This window comes from Equus caballus, chromosome 1, assembly GCF_041296265.1.
Source record: "Equus caballus isolate H_3958 breed thoroughbred chromosome 1, TB-T2T, whole genome shotgun sequence".
Taxonomy (NCBI): domain Eukaryota; kingdom Metazoa; phylum Chordata; class Mammalia; order Perissodactyla; family Equidae; genus Equus; species Equus caballus.
The window spans coordinates 10,180,121-10,194,436 of record NC_091684.1 but is presented as its reverse complement, the minus strand read 5'-3'; the positions used below and the strand labels follow the sequence as shown (position 1 = coordinate 10,194,436).

Sequence of the window (14,316 nt, the reverse complement as noted above, 5' to 3'; positions counted from 1 at the left end):
AAGGAATTCCACATGCGCTTGGTTCCCTTATCTTCTCTGAGTCCCCATCTTCTCTGTAACACATGGAAATGACATGACCAGTTCTGCCTTCTTTATGTCATAATTGTGTGGGCCAGTCAGGAAAATGCACCTTAAAGTACTTTCCAGACTCTGAAGTGGCATGCAAATCTGTCTCACGTTCTATTAGCTTAAAGTGACCCCACCTCGGACGCCTGGAATATATATCATATGGGGTCATATGAAAAGATAAATCCTACTGTTTGTTTTATGAGTCAATAATGTAACATTTGTCAGCTACATAATCATTATTTACCTACAATTGCAGATTACTTTATGAGGATAATGACTTGGGTAATTGCTTTGTCATAGAAAGATATCCACACACATATAGCCAACGATGTAAATTATAGCTTTTTAATCTCACAATTACAGAGCAGTGTGAAGGCTACCAAAGAGGGTGAGCTATAATTGCTAATTGCCAAACAGCGCACTGGGACTTTATTTATTTCCTATCATGACAGTTTAATGGCAGGATGCAAAGCTAGTAGTACGATTTGGGCAAGGTTTGCATGTGTCCACGGTAAAGACTCAGCCCCAGACTTTTCAGAGTTGCATTGTTTTAGTCGGTATTTTCATAGGACACTTCCCAACTTGAGATGCAAACACATAAATTGGAAGGCTTGCCTGCAACGCCTCCAAGCGAGGACCTAAGGTGGCAGATAGAGCGGCTGGATGTTTCCTCTTGCATTAGGGCCTGCCCCATTGACCGGCCTCAGGGAGGGGTCACCCCAGAGGTCACACCCCCGATGAGGAGCCTTTAGATCAATACAGGAAAGGGATCGTTGACTCGCATTCAGTCCAACAAGCATCGATTCAGCTCCTTGTAAGAGGAGGACAGCACTGCAGTGGGGCTCCTGGCTTGGATCTTGGCTCCACCATTTTTGAGCCATGTGACCTGTGGCTAGTTACTTCTCCTCTCTGAGCTTTAGTGTCCTCATCTGTAAAATGGGAATGATAAAAATAGAACCTCCCTTGCGGGTTTGGTGAGCCAGGACAAACGAGATGATGCAGCTTAAGTGCTTAGAGCGATGCCTACTACACAGACAGAAGGGTGGCCACACTGGCATACGTCTAGTGTGACCCAACTTTGATGCCTTTTTTTTTTCCAAGATTGGCCCTGAGCTGACATCTATTGCCAATCTTTGTTTTTTTTTTCTTCTTCTTCTTCTCCTCAAAACCCCTCAGTACATAGTTGTATATTCTAGTTGTGAGTGCCTCTGGCTGTGCTATGTGGGACGCCGCCTCAGCACGGCCTGATGAGCGGTGCCATGTCCACGCCCAGGATCCAAACCAGCGAAACCCTGGGCTGCCGTATGGAGCATGCGAACTTAACCACTTGGCCACGGGGCCGGCCCCTGATCCCTTCTTAACACTAATTCCTTATGTCATTGTTTCATGGAACGTTGCCCGTCTCACAGGGAGTCCTTACATGTCCCACATGCTACCAAGTTGTATTCACCTGCTCTATCAGCTTAAAGCGGTCCTGCCTTCAGAGCTAGAATATGACACTGAAGATCCGTCATCTACTTTATATGAGGGGACTTTGCACCTGTGCTTCCCTGATGCTCAAGTGACACTCCCAGAAATACTGCTTTTTTTCCCCCTGAGGAAGATTTGCCTTGAGCTAACACCTTTTGCCAATATTCTTCTTTCCGTATGCAAGCTGCCGCCATATCATAACTGCTGACAGACGAGTGCTGTACGTCTGTGCCTGGGAACTGAACCCAGGCCGCTGATGCAGAGCATGCTGAAATTAATCACTAGGCCACCGGGGCTGGCTCAACATTTTACTTTTTAAGGCTAATGGATCAGACTTAGCTCACAGGGTATTTGTCTGTACACTCTCAGTCTTCCAGCTTGATCTGCGTGGGCACCAACCTGCCCTAGTCTGAAACCCTCTGCTCACAAGCACTTACCTCTCCACTCAAATCCCCTGTCTTCTTCTTTCGTGGAATCTCCCCTTAATTTGCCAGGGTTCCTGTGAATTCCAGCCTCCCACGGAGCTGTTTTCTCCCCATCCAACCTGCAGATTCATGAGCCGCCCCACACCCACACTGGGGATGTTCACAAGTGTGCTCACCAGCAACTCAGGTAGATTTGCACAAATGAGACCTCGACCTTGATGCTCAGAACTTGACCTTCTCGCCCCATTCCGTGTTTCAGAGTCCCAGCCCAAGACTATGGTTTTCTTTGGAGAGCGCCAACGTGCCTGAATTCACCTACCCCAGAGCCTTCAATAGTGTCTTCCTTGTGGCCAGAGAGAAGTCTAGATCTCTGAGAACCAAAACCCACGAAGTTGTGCGGGAGGCGGGGGATTGTGGGAATGGTCCTGGAAAACTCTCAAGGGAGATGATGCTGCAGAGTTGACATTTACATTAAAATTCAGATTTCTATTCCTCCTAAAACCATCTTTTTAAGAGGTTTCTGATCCATAGAAAAGAGACTTGGACGGCTAGAGGAAAAAACGAGTGCTTCTGATTGAAAAGGGGAACGAGCTGGTTCTAGGTGACAACCTTTCCCAGGGAGCCGCTCTGTGACAGCTATTGTGAAGTATTTTCTGACCCATTTTCATGACTGTGAACAGAAGCTTCCCCACAGTTCTGCCCATTCATGGGTCTAGAGAGCAGGAATTGCAGAAGCACGTGGCTTTAGAGAAATGGAAGCAGTGCATTCTAATGCTTGTCCTTTTAGCATAAATGCATGGTGAGTGGCTGCATGAGGTTCATCTTTTTAGTGACATCAAAGCCAAGGGCAGAGAAAATGCACTATTAAAGCAAAAAAGGCCAAAAGGTATAGGTGCACAATTTTAATACTGGGAGAAAGAACAATTTTCTTTTTCTTTTTTTTTCTGAAGTGAAAAAATGAAAGACTTTCTGTTCTCGATAAGAGTCCTAGAAGTCCCTCTTTGCGAAGAGATAGTCGCTCTCTAACCGAGCTGGACTCGCGCTTAATTCAGAAGTTCTGTGTGTTGGGGCCTGACCATCCTCTGGTCTATCGGGCAGTGTGTGTGGTGAGAAGAAGGGTCTGGTGGCAGCAGCTCCAGATGCAGACCCAGGACCGGGGTCTGAATTCCTGGTCCTCCACTTTCGTGTGGCCCTGGGCAAGTTGCTGGTATTCTTAGCCTCGGTCTCCACGTCTGTGAAACGGGAGAGCAATAGCTGCTTTGCAGAGACACTGTGGGACGTGTGTCAAAGCACAGGATAGAGGCTGAGGAAGCGTTGGTCTCCCTCCCATCTTCCTCGTTTCTTTTCTCCCCCATCGCTTTCTTCCTTCCTTCACTTTTTGGAGCTCTGTTTCCAGAGGGTGAGTGGGTGGTGGGAGGAGAAGTGGGGATTATTTGAAGATCTGGGGTAACTGGAGAGCTTGAGGGTTTTCAGACCCCATTGAACAACGTTTCTGAGTGTGGTCTGAGGACACCCGTCAGAGGCACCTGAGGAGCTTACGTCAAGTGTAGGGTTCTGAAAACTGTGACAGACCTGCCCAGTCAGAAGCTCTGGGGATGGACACTGGGACTCTGTATTTTAACAAGCTCCAGGTGTACCAGAGAAAGACGAGGGCCTCCAAACGGCCATTGCCCTTCTTTCTTCTGACTGAGTCCTGCTTTGCTCAGGTGTCCACCCCTCCCTGGCAAAAACTCAGGGGCAAATCCAGATGAGTCTAAAGGGGTCCAGAAGCCCCTGATCCCCCTGCAAGAGGTGGGTCTAGTGGAGGGCAGGGGGCCCAGTCCTGACCAGGGAGACGTGCGAGGACAGATGCTGGGGGGCTTCTATTCTTTGAAAAATTCCTCTCTTCTCCACTAGATGCTGTTGTGTCTGTGTGTGTGGTGCCTGAAACTGGGGCGGCCATCCTGCAACCCAGGGACCAGCCAAGGGCAAAGTTGAAAGTGGCCGCATTGATATTTCAGGTGGATTGGTTTGTGTTTTTTTTGGCAATTTTTAAAATCAAGATATAATTCATATAACATAAAATTCACTCTTTTAATGTATACAATTCAGTGATTTTTTTTTAGTATGTTCACAATGTTGGGCAATCATCACCACTAATTCCAGAACATTTCTATCACTCTGAAAAGAAACCCAGACCTATTACCAGTCCCTCTCAATTCACCCTTTCCCCAGCTCTTGGTAATGACTGGTGTACTTTCTGTTTCTATGGATTTCCCTATTCTGGATATTCCATATTAAAAGAATCATTCACTATGTGGTCTTTTGTGTCTGACTCCTTTCCCTTAGCATAATGTTTTAAGGTTCATCCACATTGTAGCAGGTGTCAGTATTGCATTCCTTTTCGTGGGTGAATAATATTCCACTGTATGGACCTACCACATTTTTTATCCATTCATAAATTGACGGACATTCAGGGTTGTTTCCACTTTTTGGCTACTGTGAATAATGCTGCCATGAACATCCATGTACACGTTTTTGTGAGGATATATGCTTTCAGTTCTCTTGGGTTTATATACCAGGTGGTTCTTATATGTCCTAGAGTTTGATCAGTGTGACAGAGTGTTCAGAGGTAGACTCTGGAGTTCGACCATCTGGGCGCAATTCCTGACTCTAGCACTTGCTAGTTGGGGGACACTGGGCAGGTGCCAGGATGCCCCTGTGCCTTGATCCTTCTGGCAGATGGTGATGGTAACTATGTTGTCTCCACAGGGCTGAGGTGAGGCTTAAATGAGCCAGTCCCTTCCTACGCCTTAGAACTCTATGCGGCACATAATTAGCGCCCAGGAGGTGTTAGCTGTTGTTTTTAATGTCACACCCACACGCCAGAAGGGACTCCTTGCAGACCCTCCTGCTAAATTTATTCTTATAGAAATCCCTCTTTGAAAACACCAGCACCCCCTCTGCCGGCCCCTGTAATGACCCAGCCGAGTGCACAATGGTCAAACCAGTAAAAATAAGACTGGTCAACTAAGAGCGGCCAGTAGCACTGCCTTCCCACTGCCTTTACTCCTTTATGTGGGATAATTATTGGAAACACAAACTTTGTCTTTCTATAAAAAACACAAGCCCAGTCGAATTCACTGTTTCTTGGCTAAATTTATTGCAAGGTGTTGCTTCTTCTTTGGGTCCTAACCTCCTGTTGGAACGTGCATTTCCCTGGGCTCCTTGCTCCATCCCTCGACATGTCTTTGTAGCTTCTCTTGTGGAAAGGTCAGCATTTGAAAGTCAGAGGAGCGATGATATGGTTCTCCCCACCCACCTCAATGCCAACCAGAGCGAGGGCCGACCTGCCTTTAATTCCAGGCCTTCGTTACGGCTTCAAGTGAGAAATATGAGACAAGATATGGCCTTGGGAGAGGGTTGCGGGCCTCCATTTCGAGCATTCCCCGAATGTCGTAATTAATGTGTTATAATTAATAACTAGCGCTGCCTAGCCTCAGCTGAAATTCACATCCTGGTCCCAGGGGGCACATGCATCTTGGCAGAGCTACAGTCCCGGGGCCGCAGGTCAAGCCCCTCCGGCGTTACGGGCGCCTCCTTGCCAGGAACCCTGAGGCAGACAGAGGATTTGATTTAGCCACACTGGAGGGCTGTACCTGAGAGGCCTCCGATCCCTAAGTGACCTCTGCAAACACCCTGCTCTTACAGACTTGATGGCACCCGACAAAAGGACCCCAAATCTCATTTCCCAGCTCTAGGTCCACGTCTGAAGTTTCTACTGGCATTGTAGGGTCACAGCTAAGGAGCCAGACCCTGAAATCGAACAATGTAAATGCCGATCCTGCCTCCATTGCTTTTAGCTGTGTGATCTAGGGCAAATCCCCTCACCTCTCTGAGCCTTAGTGATCTCATCTGTGAAAGAGAATAGAGAGGCCAGCCCTGTGGCATAGTGGTTAAGTTTCACACGCTCTGCTTTGGCAGCCTGGGTTCATGGGTTCGGATCCTGGGCGTGGATCTACACCACTCATCAGCCATGCTGGGGCAGTGACCCACATACAAAATGGAGGCAGAGTGGCACAGACGTTAGCTCAGGGCTAATCTTCTTGAAGCAAAAAGAAAAAGAGGAAGATTGGCAAAAGATGATAACTCAGGGTCAATCTTCCTCACAAAAAAAAAAAAAAAAAGAAGAGAAAACAGCATCCGCCTTACCCAATTGTCTTGTGGATCAAATAAGACAATATAAAGTGCTTTGCAAAGTCTCTCAGTCAATTCTCAACAAAGGTTAGCTGCTGTTACCCATCTCCTTGGTCACACTTGGTCTGCCGTTGCTGAACTTGCTGTCTTGCATCCTTTGGATCTGCTCCTACTTGTGTTTTCTCTTGATAAGCAGCACAGATTCTCTGCCTTGGCAGAGAGCTGAGAAGCGCCCTGATTCCTCCTTGTCCCTCACCACGCTCAAGACCAGGGCTGCTCTCCCTTGCACGCCATCCCACTGCCTCTGGCTTTGAGCCCCCTCATCCTGTCTCAAGCAGAGTCCACACTGGCTCCCTGCCTGAGAGCTCACTCCCCGACACCCTCTCCCACTGCTGCCAGCCCATCTTTAACCCCACAGCCCGCACTGCTTCGCACTTGCTGAAGGAACTCCACAGGTGGCCTCCAGAACCGGGTCTAGGCCTGGCTCCTCCTCCATGCCTTCCCAACCTGCCCTGAGCGACTGTCCTGTCCCCTGGCGAGCCTTACCGCCACATGCAGAAGAAGCCTTGCACTACTCCGGGAACTCTTGGGCCTCCCACATGCCTCTTCACACTGCCCCCAGCCCTGGATGCCCCTCCTGCCCACAAGACCAGGGCTCAGGACAGCTCTGCCTGTGGCTTGGCTGGACCTTTCCTTCCAACCCTCCTGCCAGGCAGAGCAAGTGCTTCCTGGCCCTTTGTGTCCCCACTGCTCCCCTGGCTGTGAGCACTGTCTCTCTGCTGCCTGAGGCTCTCAGACTGAGGTCCATGCTGTGTCTCAGCATCCCCAAGGGCCGAGTCCAGGCCCCCCCCGTGCTCCAGGCCAGGCAGCTTGGGCTGCATCTGTTTGGTTTATTGGGGTCCCACCTACAGTCTCTCTTTTTTTTTCTTAAAGTGTTCTGCTGCCGACAAAGCGGTTCTGGAATCCGCAGTGAGTGGCCACTCGAGAGCCAGGACCGAGCCTCGCCGCTAGGGGGAGTTCAGCTCGTAGGACCGGAAGTGCAATTTAATTTCTCAAACCTGGAAACCACAGGTGAGTGTGCTGTCTCAGGCTGGGAGGAGGAGGAGAGGACCAGCCTGACTCTGGCTGAAGAAGGGGCGGCCTGGGACGAAGGTGGATGGGGCAGTCAGAGGGCACTGAAGAGCACAGCTAAGTCTGGGTGCACTTCAGACCAGGGTGTGACCTTGGTCAGGGTCGGCAGCCTCCATCAGGGCCTCACATTACCAACACTGATTAGCACGAGCCTGTAGTTCAGTGGAAAAAACAGCAATGGGTCAGCTTGACTTTTGCCCAAGCTACAGAACCCAATGCTCTTTACACACCCGATTTCCTATCCAGGCCGGGGACGGAACATCAGGCTGCTGACGCCTCCCTACAAATTCCACGGTGTTTTGTTTAAGGGGTAAGAAATGCATCCAGATCTTAGTACAGGCTTTCCTTGCTCCATCAGCCACAAAATAAATTAGACGGGTCAAACGTTGTAGATTTAATCTCACTGTGAACTGAAAACATAGTAGCTCTCCTTGCCATCGGAGAATCTGCGAGCGCTCGGTGACCCCCCGGTGAACCGGAGGGGCCGGGGCGGCCAGCAGGTGCAGCTGGAGGGACTCAATGTGACATTCACCTCGGTTCTTTGTGCCCTTCTGAGAACTGCGGGGTAGCGTTTGGAACTGAATACTCTAGAGCTTTCCGTCACCGTCTCACAATTACCTATGCGAGGCAGAAAAGAGGAGAAATTGAGAGAGAGACAAGAGGAGAGGGAGGGAGAGCGGCCGAGGGAGAAAGGGGCAGATCCTCGTGGTGCTGGGGAGGCCATGGCGGTTCCTATTAAAGGCAGACTTTGGCACAGGAGCCAAGGGGGTAGAAAGGAGCAAGAGAAACAGTGTTTGGTAGAAACAAGTTGCTCTCCACTTTCCAGCAACACAGAGAGCTGTGTGCCTGGTCCGTGGGTCTGCAGAAAAAGACTGCAGATCTGGGCTGTGGGGGGTGGCGCCGGCTCGGGGGGCAGAGACCTGGTGAGTCTGGTGGATTCGGGGTCTGGTGCAGGGCACCTGCTGCCCTCTGCTTCTCCCAGGGTGGGTTCGCTGTGGCGATTTGGGGCCCCTAGCAGGGGGAGTGCACGTTCTGAGCTGGCCCTCCTCTGGCTTTTCCTGTGGGATAAGGCTGGGCTGGGGAGCTGAGGGATCTCTCCCCGCCCTGCACAGCCACTCACAAGTGACCCTTGGAAGGTGTCCCACCTTGGGCATGAGCATGAGCAGGGACTGGCATTTGGAAAGGCCGCCAGGGAATTTAGAGCACAGTGATGAACTGGCCTATGCAGTTTTCATTCCGGTCGGACAAGTCTCCCTCTCCACGGGAAAAGGAGACAGAGGTGAATGCAGCAGAGGCCAGAACCCCGGAGGTTGCATTGACTATCAGAGGCGCAGTGGGGGCTCAGGGCGTGCAGGAGTCACAGAGCTGAGAGAGGGTTTGCCTACCGTAGAGGAACTTTGGGGAAGGCCTGATGCCGCCAGGTCCCTTCTACTGCTGCCGATGATCCCACCATCCACGCATCAACAGGGTCAACAGCACGCACAGTTGATGCCCAAGCATGGGCCAAGCCTGAAAGTCCACCATGGGTGGGGGATTGGACAGGTGTAGAGAGGAGAACATGGGGCAGCAGCCGGTCTTACCTGCCTGGCATCTGCAACCAGGTGAGAACCCATAAAGTCAGGCCCTGGGCCTAACCCTAGTTTGTGGTCACCAGAGAGATAAGGAATCATATTTTTAAAGGCTTTTTCGAGGAGGGCTGGGGAAACCATCTTCTAGTACAGTATAGAGCAGCCCCATTGCCGTTTGCGTGAGCCCAGAGGAGAGGAGAGGCAGAGGGCCCAGTTCTAGGCCAAAAGGAGACCCCTTGGGGACAGGGGTGGGAGCCGGTCAGAGGCTCATTCACCAAGAGCTTAGAGTGCTCCCAGGGTGTCAGACGCTGTGTGGGCTCTGCGGATGCTGAGGTCAGCAGGGCCTGCTCTGGCCTTAGAAGGGCTTACGGGCAACTAGTGGTGTTGATAACCTTGGAGCGTTTTTGGCAAACCCACTGAAGCTCTCCTTCACTGTGAACTTCCTTCCCAACCAGACGCCAGAAGGGGATGCTGGGCGGGTGGAGTGAGCTACCTGCTGCCCTGAGTCGCTCAGCACACGGCCGATCCACCTGCCACCCAACTAGGAGCCCTAGGCAGTCACCTTGTGCAGAAAGCACTGGCCTGGGAGCCAGGGGCCTGGGTTCAAGCCCCAGCACCCCCGCTAGTGTTCTGGGAAAAGCACTTCTTGAATCTGAGCCCAGTTTCCACCCCTGGACCATGGTGCAGAGCCCTTATGGGCACCAGCCCTGACATCTGAGCTAGTCTGAACTCTGCAGGCCACTGGGCCACCCCCTCAGCCCTCCCTCAAACTCCGAGGCAGCCCTGGCCATGATTGGGCCATTCTGAGACCTGGGGCCAGCCCCAAACCTGGATCAGGTAGGGAGACCTGCGGCTCCTGCACTGACCTGTTCTCTGTGGTATCACACGAGCACTGAGGGGATTTATTTCCCAGTGACCTCTCCACTTTCAGACTCAAAACGGCACCGTCTGAAAACTCCTCCAACCTGGGAAGAAAGATGGCTGCCAAGGTGGGTGGGGCAGGGGCCGCTCAGAGGAGGTCTGAGTTATCTTTGTCTCTCTCTGGCCCCCACATAGTCCTTGGCAGCCGCTGGGCAGGGCAGCCCAGAGCCTCTCAGGGCGGAGAGGAAGGCTCTGTGGCTCCTGTTCACTTCCAGACTCTCCAGGATCACATATCTTCCTGGGCTGGGTCGGGGCTGGAGTGTAAGCATTGTGAAGGCAGCAACCTTGCCAGTCTTGCTCACCACTTCCCCCAGGGCCTGGCATGCAACAGGCGCTCAGTAAATGTTTGTTCACTAACAAAATGACCTGACACCCTGTTCCCTCTGATGTGATGGAGGGCTGGATGAGGTGGCGCTGGGGGTGAGTGGTCCTCGCCCCCTGCCCACACAGACAGTGAGGAAGTGGACTTCTCCCCCAGTCTAGGTGGCTGTCATTCATCAGGCAGAGCTGCACCTCAGCCTGGAGGCCCCGTGAAGCCACCACCCTTCTTTGTTGGGCTTTTCTTCCTGGCTTTGCCCACTGAAGGTCCACATCCCTTTTTCGAGGCACGGTCCTAGCCACAGGGACAGTGCCACTGTCTGAGGACCCACCCACTTCCTCTGTAGGCGGTTGATTTGAAAAGGGTCCTGGAGTTGAGTGGGTAGAGTTTCCACAATGCATTATCTTCATCCTCACCATGCCAACCCCCGCGTCTTGGTATCACTCAAGAATAGTGGAGACCATTAATTTATGAGTGCCATGGGTTTTCTGGCCACAGAAAACACCAATGTCCGGTAGAATCTGATCAGTCTCACAAGAGAAGTTTGGAAGAATTACTTTGAGGCTCAGCAGGGGAGAAGAGCTGCCCACCTGGAGGTCTCAGGAAAGATGTCAAGGATGCAACTGGAGAAGACCTTGCAGGACGGGAGGGCATCAACAGACGGAAGGAAGGACATTTCTGTGGAGGGTATAGCTTGAGAACAGGTTGTGTTCAGGGAACATCTAGTTGTTCCCTTTGGGTGCAGGGCCAGAGACGGAGAGAGAGGTGGGGATGACCATCTTGAAATTACAGTTCTCGCTCAGTGACAGGAGCAACACAGGCACAGAATGCATAATTTACCACAATACAGTGAAAGTACGACAGGTAAGGATGGAAGGGGGTCTGGGTGCAAACTGTGGGCAGCTTCACTGCCAAGGTCAGAAGTCGGCCCCTCCTTACTCCCTTTGCCAGTGGGATTTTTGAGCCTGACATTTCTGAGCCTGATCAGCAATCCACTTTAGGAAAATTATCATAAGTGGGTATTCTATCTCTTTTGGCTAATTTGAAATTCTCTGTGGAGAGAATAGCTAAGATTCTCCACCTGGAATTCATAGATACTGGGCCTCAGTAAGGTTTTCTCTTCAACAATTACTCTTTCAACATCTTGGAATTTAGAACGTGCCGAGACGTGACCTCCATTCCCGCAGCCGGCAGTGCAGATCTGAGGTTAAGCCGGACTGAGAGAGCTCTTCCAAGGAATGCTGGAGGCCAGGGCTCGGCCATTTTTTTCTGTTAAGGGCAGATAGCGAATACTTCAAGCTTTGTGGGCCACAGAGTTTCTGCTGGAACTATCCTGCTGCAGAAGTGCAAAAACAGCCATAGATGATGTGTAATGACCGAGTGTGACTATGTTCCGATACAACTTTGTAGACAAAAACAGCCAGGATCCTGGATGTGGCCTACATGTCATAGTTTGGTGACTGCTGGTGTAGACTGCAAAGTGACTTGAGACCCAACCCCCTTTTCAGGCCGCCATGCTTCCTGGCTCTCACAGGGGGCTATCATTGGCGAGGAAAACCCGCTCTTGGTCCGACCGCCCAGATTCAAAGAATGGCGTAATGCTGGCTTTTTCTGTCGCCAGAGATGTTGTCAGACACGATTATGTCTGTCTTGACAACCACATTGTCTTGACCAAGCACACCGACTGACTGAGGGGTGAAATGTAAGGCTGAAACATGCCCAAGATGTTGGCATTAAGGGTGCATTTAAGTGGGTTCAGAGCTTCCATAACAACGCCCAGCATGCCCCTGGTCCCGCTTCTCTTCGTTTCACAAAGGGCCACTTATCAGAAATTCCTCCCATGGCCACTGTTGACGTTGCTGTCACTCTCTGCTGGTGAGTCCCTATCCCTGATATGACGAACAGTTTAAAACATGCTTAGAAATGCTGTCAGCCATCCTTTTGAGAAAAGCCTGCCGAGACCCGATTAAGCGGGGCTTGTAGCCGAAGCTGCTCGTTTCTTGATGACACATAGTAAGTGGCAGGTAATCCGCGTCTTAATCTCCTTGCTGCCCCGAGAGACTTATGGTAACCGATACCCCTGTGAATGCCACAGAGTCTGATTGAGTTACCTTGAAAGGCCAGGGCGTCTTCCTGCTCCTTTCCTAATGGAATGTATTCAGATAAAGGCACCTTGAAGCTGGCCACAGTCTCCTGAGATGTTGCTCTGAAGGGAAAATTCGACTTCCCCCAAGCTGTGGCCGATATTGCTTTGTGATTTTCCCTGAAGCATTTTACCAGTGCCCCACACTGGCCACTGCACACCTGTCTACAATTTCGGCCTGGGGGTGGGGCGGGGACAATCCTGGTGGCTAAACCGCTTCCTGTTGTGCCTTTAGCCTTTGATTCTAGGGTCAGAGCGACCTTGACTCGGGGGGAGTTTCACTATCAAAATTTGTACTTCTCCCCTCCTGATTAAGAACTGTTCCACAGCCATCCTGCTGCCGACACAACAGGGTCTCGGATCCGGTGGGATTGGAAGGCGCCTGGAGCGCGAGGTGGCTGAACGGCTTGATTCATTCATTCGAGAGCTTGTCCCTGCCTCCTGGCCCTTCTAGCTGGGGACATGGAAGGCAGCCCAGTGCAGCAGGAAGAACCCTGGATTGGGTCCTGGAAACCTGAACTCAGGCCTCTGACTGAGTCACTCTCCAGGTCTGAGGACGACCGTGACTCTGCTCTCTCCTGGCCCATCTGTAAAACAGGGCAGCTGAGTTAAAACATCACTAGGTTTTGGGTTTCCAGATTTAGCAAATAAAATACCTGATGCCTAGTTAAATCTGAGTTTCAGATAAACAACGAATACTTCTCTGTACGAGTATGCCCCGTTCTTATCTGGGACACACTTATTCTAAAAACTTATCTGTTGTTCATCTGAAATTCAAACTTGACTAGGCGTCCTGCCCTTCATCTGTCAACCTTCCTTAGGTTGCTTCCGCCTCGAGTAGCTTCTGAATCCGTGCTAGGAGATACACGGTTTTGGTCTTGATTTCTAGCGGCTTTAGGCAGCCATAAGCAAAGGGCAAGTGTGAAATGTCTAGATAATTCTGGAAAGTTACCCTCCCTGACTTGTACTCATGCCCAAACCCATGTCTTTTGAAACCTTGGTCCATGGCTAGGTCTCCTGGTGCCTAATGGAGCTCCTGGTACCAAGTAGATGCTCAGTGAGTACTGGTGGAATGAATGAATGAGTGGTCTCCAATTCAATGTGCATTGCATCTTGTCGACCTTTGTTTGACCTTCATGTAGTATATACTCCAGTCTACCAGGACCGCTGGATCTTTCCCACACACGCCCCATCCTTTCCAGGCCACTCCGCCTCTGCTCAAATGGTCCTCTTCCAGGCTCTCGCTTCCCTCAGACAGCGGCAGCATCACACTGTGGGCAAGGTCGTGAGTGCGGGGCGCCAGACTGCCTGGGCTTGAGGCTTGCTCCTACCATTGTGATCTTTAAGTAATTTAACTCCCTGTGCCTCAGTTTCTTATCTGTAAAATTAAGGTAACAATAAACCCTAGTAAGGCTGTTTCGAGGGACAGTTGAGTTAACACACGGGTTTAGAAGGCAGAGTATAGCACATAATAAGGGTTCTTATTCTGTTCCATCTACACATCCTAATACAAACCATCCTACAAGGGCCAGCTCCTCCAGGAAGCCCTCCTGACTGTGGAAGCAGGTTCTCCCCTTTGCTATATTTCTTGTATGTGTCCTCCTACCCACTGCTGTGGGATAAAATGAACCGTGGTCACCTCTCCCCTGTCCCGTAGATCATGCATCCTTTGTGGGAAGGATCAACTCTACCACATTTGGGTGCCTACATGTTGCCTGGTACGTAGAGAAGACCCAAGACATCTTAGTTGAAGGAATGAAGTAATAAATCAATTAGAACACATAGTTGCTATAGAAAAGAATTTTCTGACAAGTCATAGCATGGAATTGTTACTCTAGGAGGTGTTTTTTTCTGATGCCCTCACCAAATCACTGGGAGATCCGTGAGGGTAAAGAGGAAGACCCCCATCTGGAATACGAGGAGAACAGTGCTGACCTGGTCCGTCATGAAGGGACACATCTTGGTGTGGTACAAAGAGCAGGGGATAGCAGTCCAACAGATGCAGCCGAAAAGCCAGCTCTACCCTTTCATAGCTGAAGACCTTCAGAACCTCCCATTTGCTCATATGTGAAAGGGCCTTCTCTCAGGGGTGGG

General features: G+C 50.8%; 1 long non-coding RNA gene across 1 annotated transcript in view; it reads left to right on the top strand.

Moving 5' to 3' along the window:
* LOC111770577 (uncharacterized) overlaps window positions 1–14,316 on the top strand; it is a 50,881-nt gene that overhangs the window by 32,258 nt on the left and 4,307 nt on the right. The window contains exon 3 of the long non-coding RNA XR_002803847.2: window positions 7,074–7,211. This is a non-coding gene — a long non-coding RNA (uncharacterized lncRNA). The remainder of the gene's footprint in view (window positions 1–7,073; window positions 7,212–14,316) is intronic.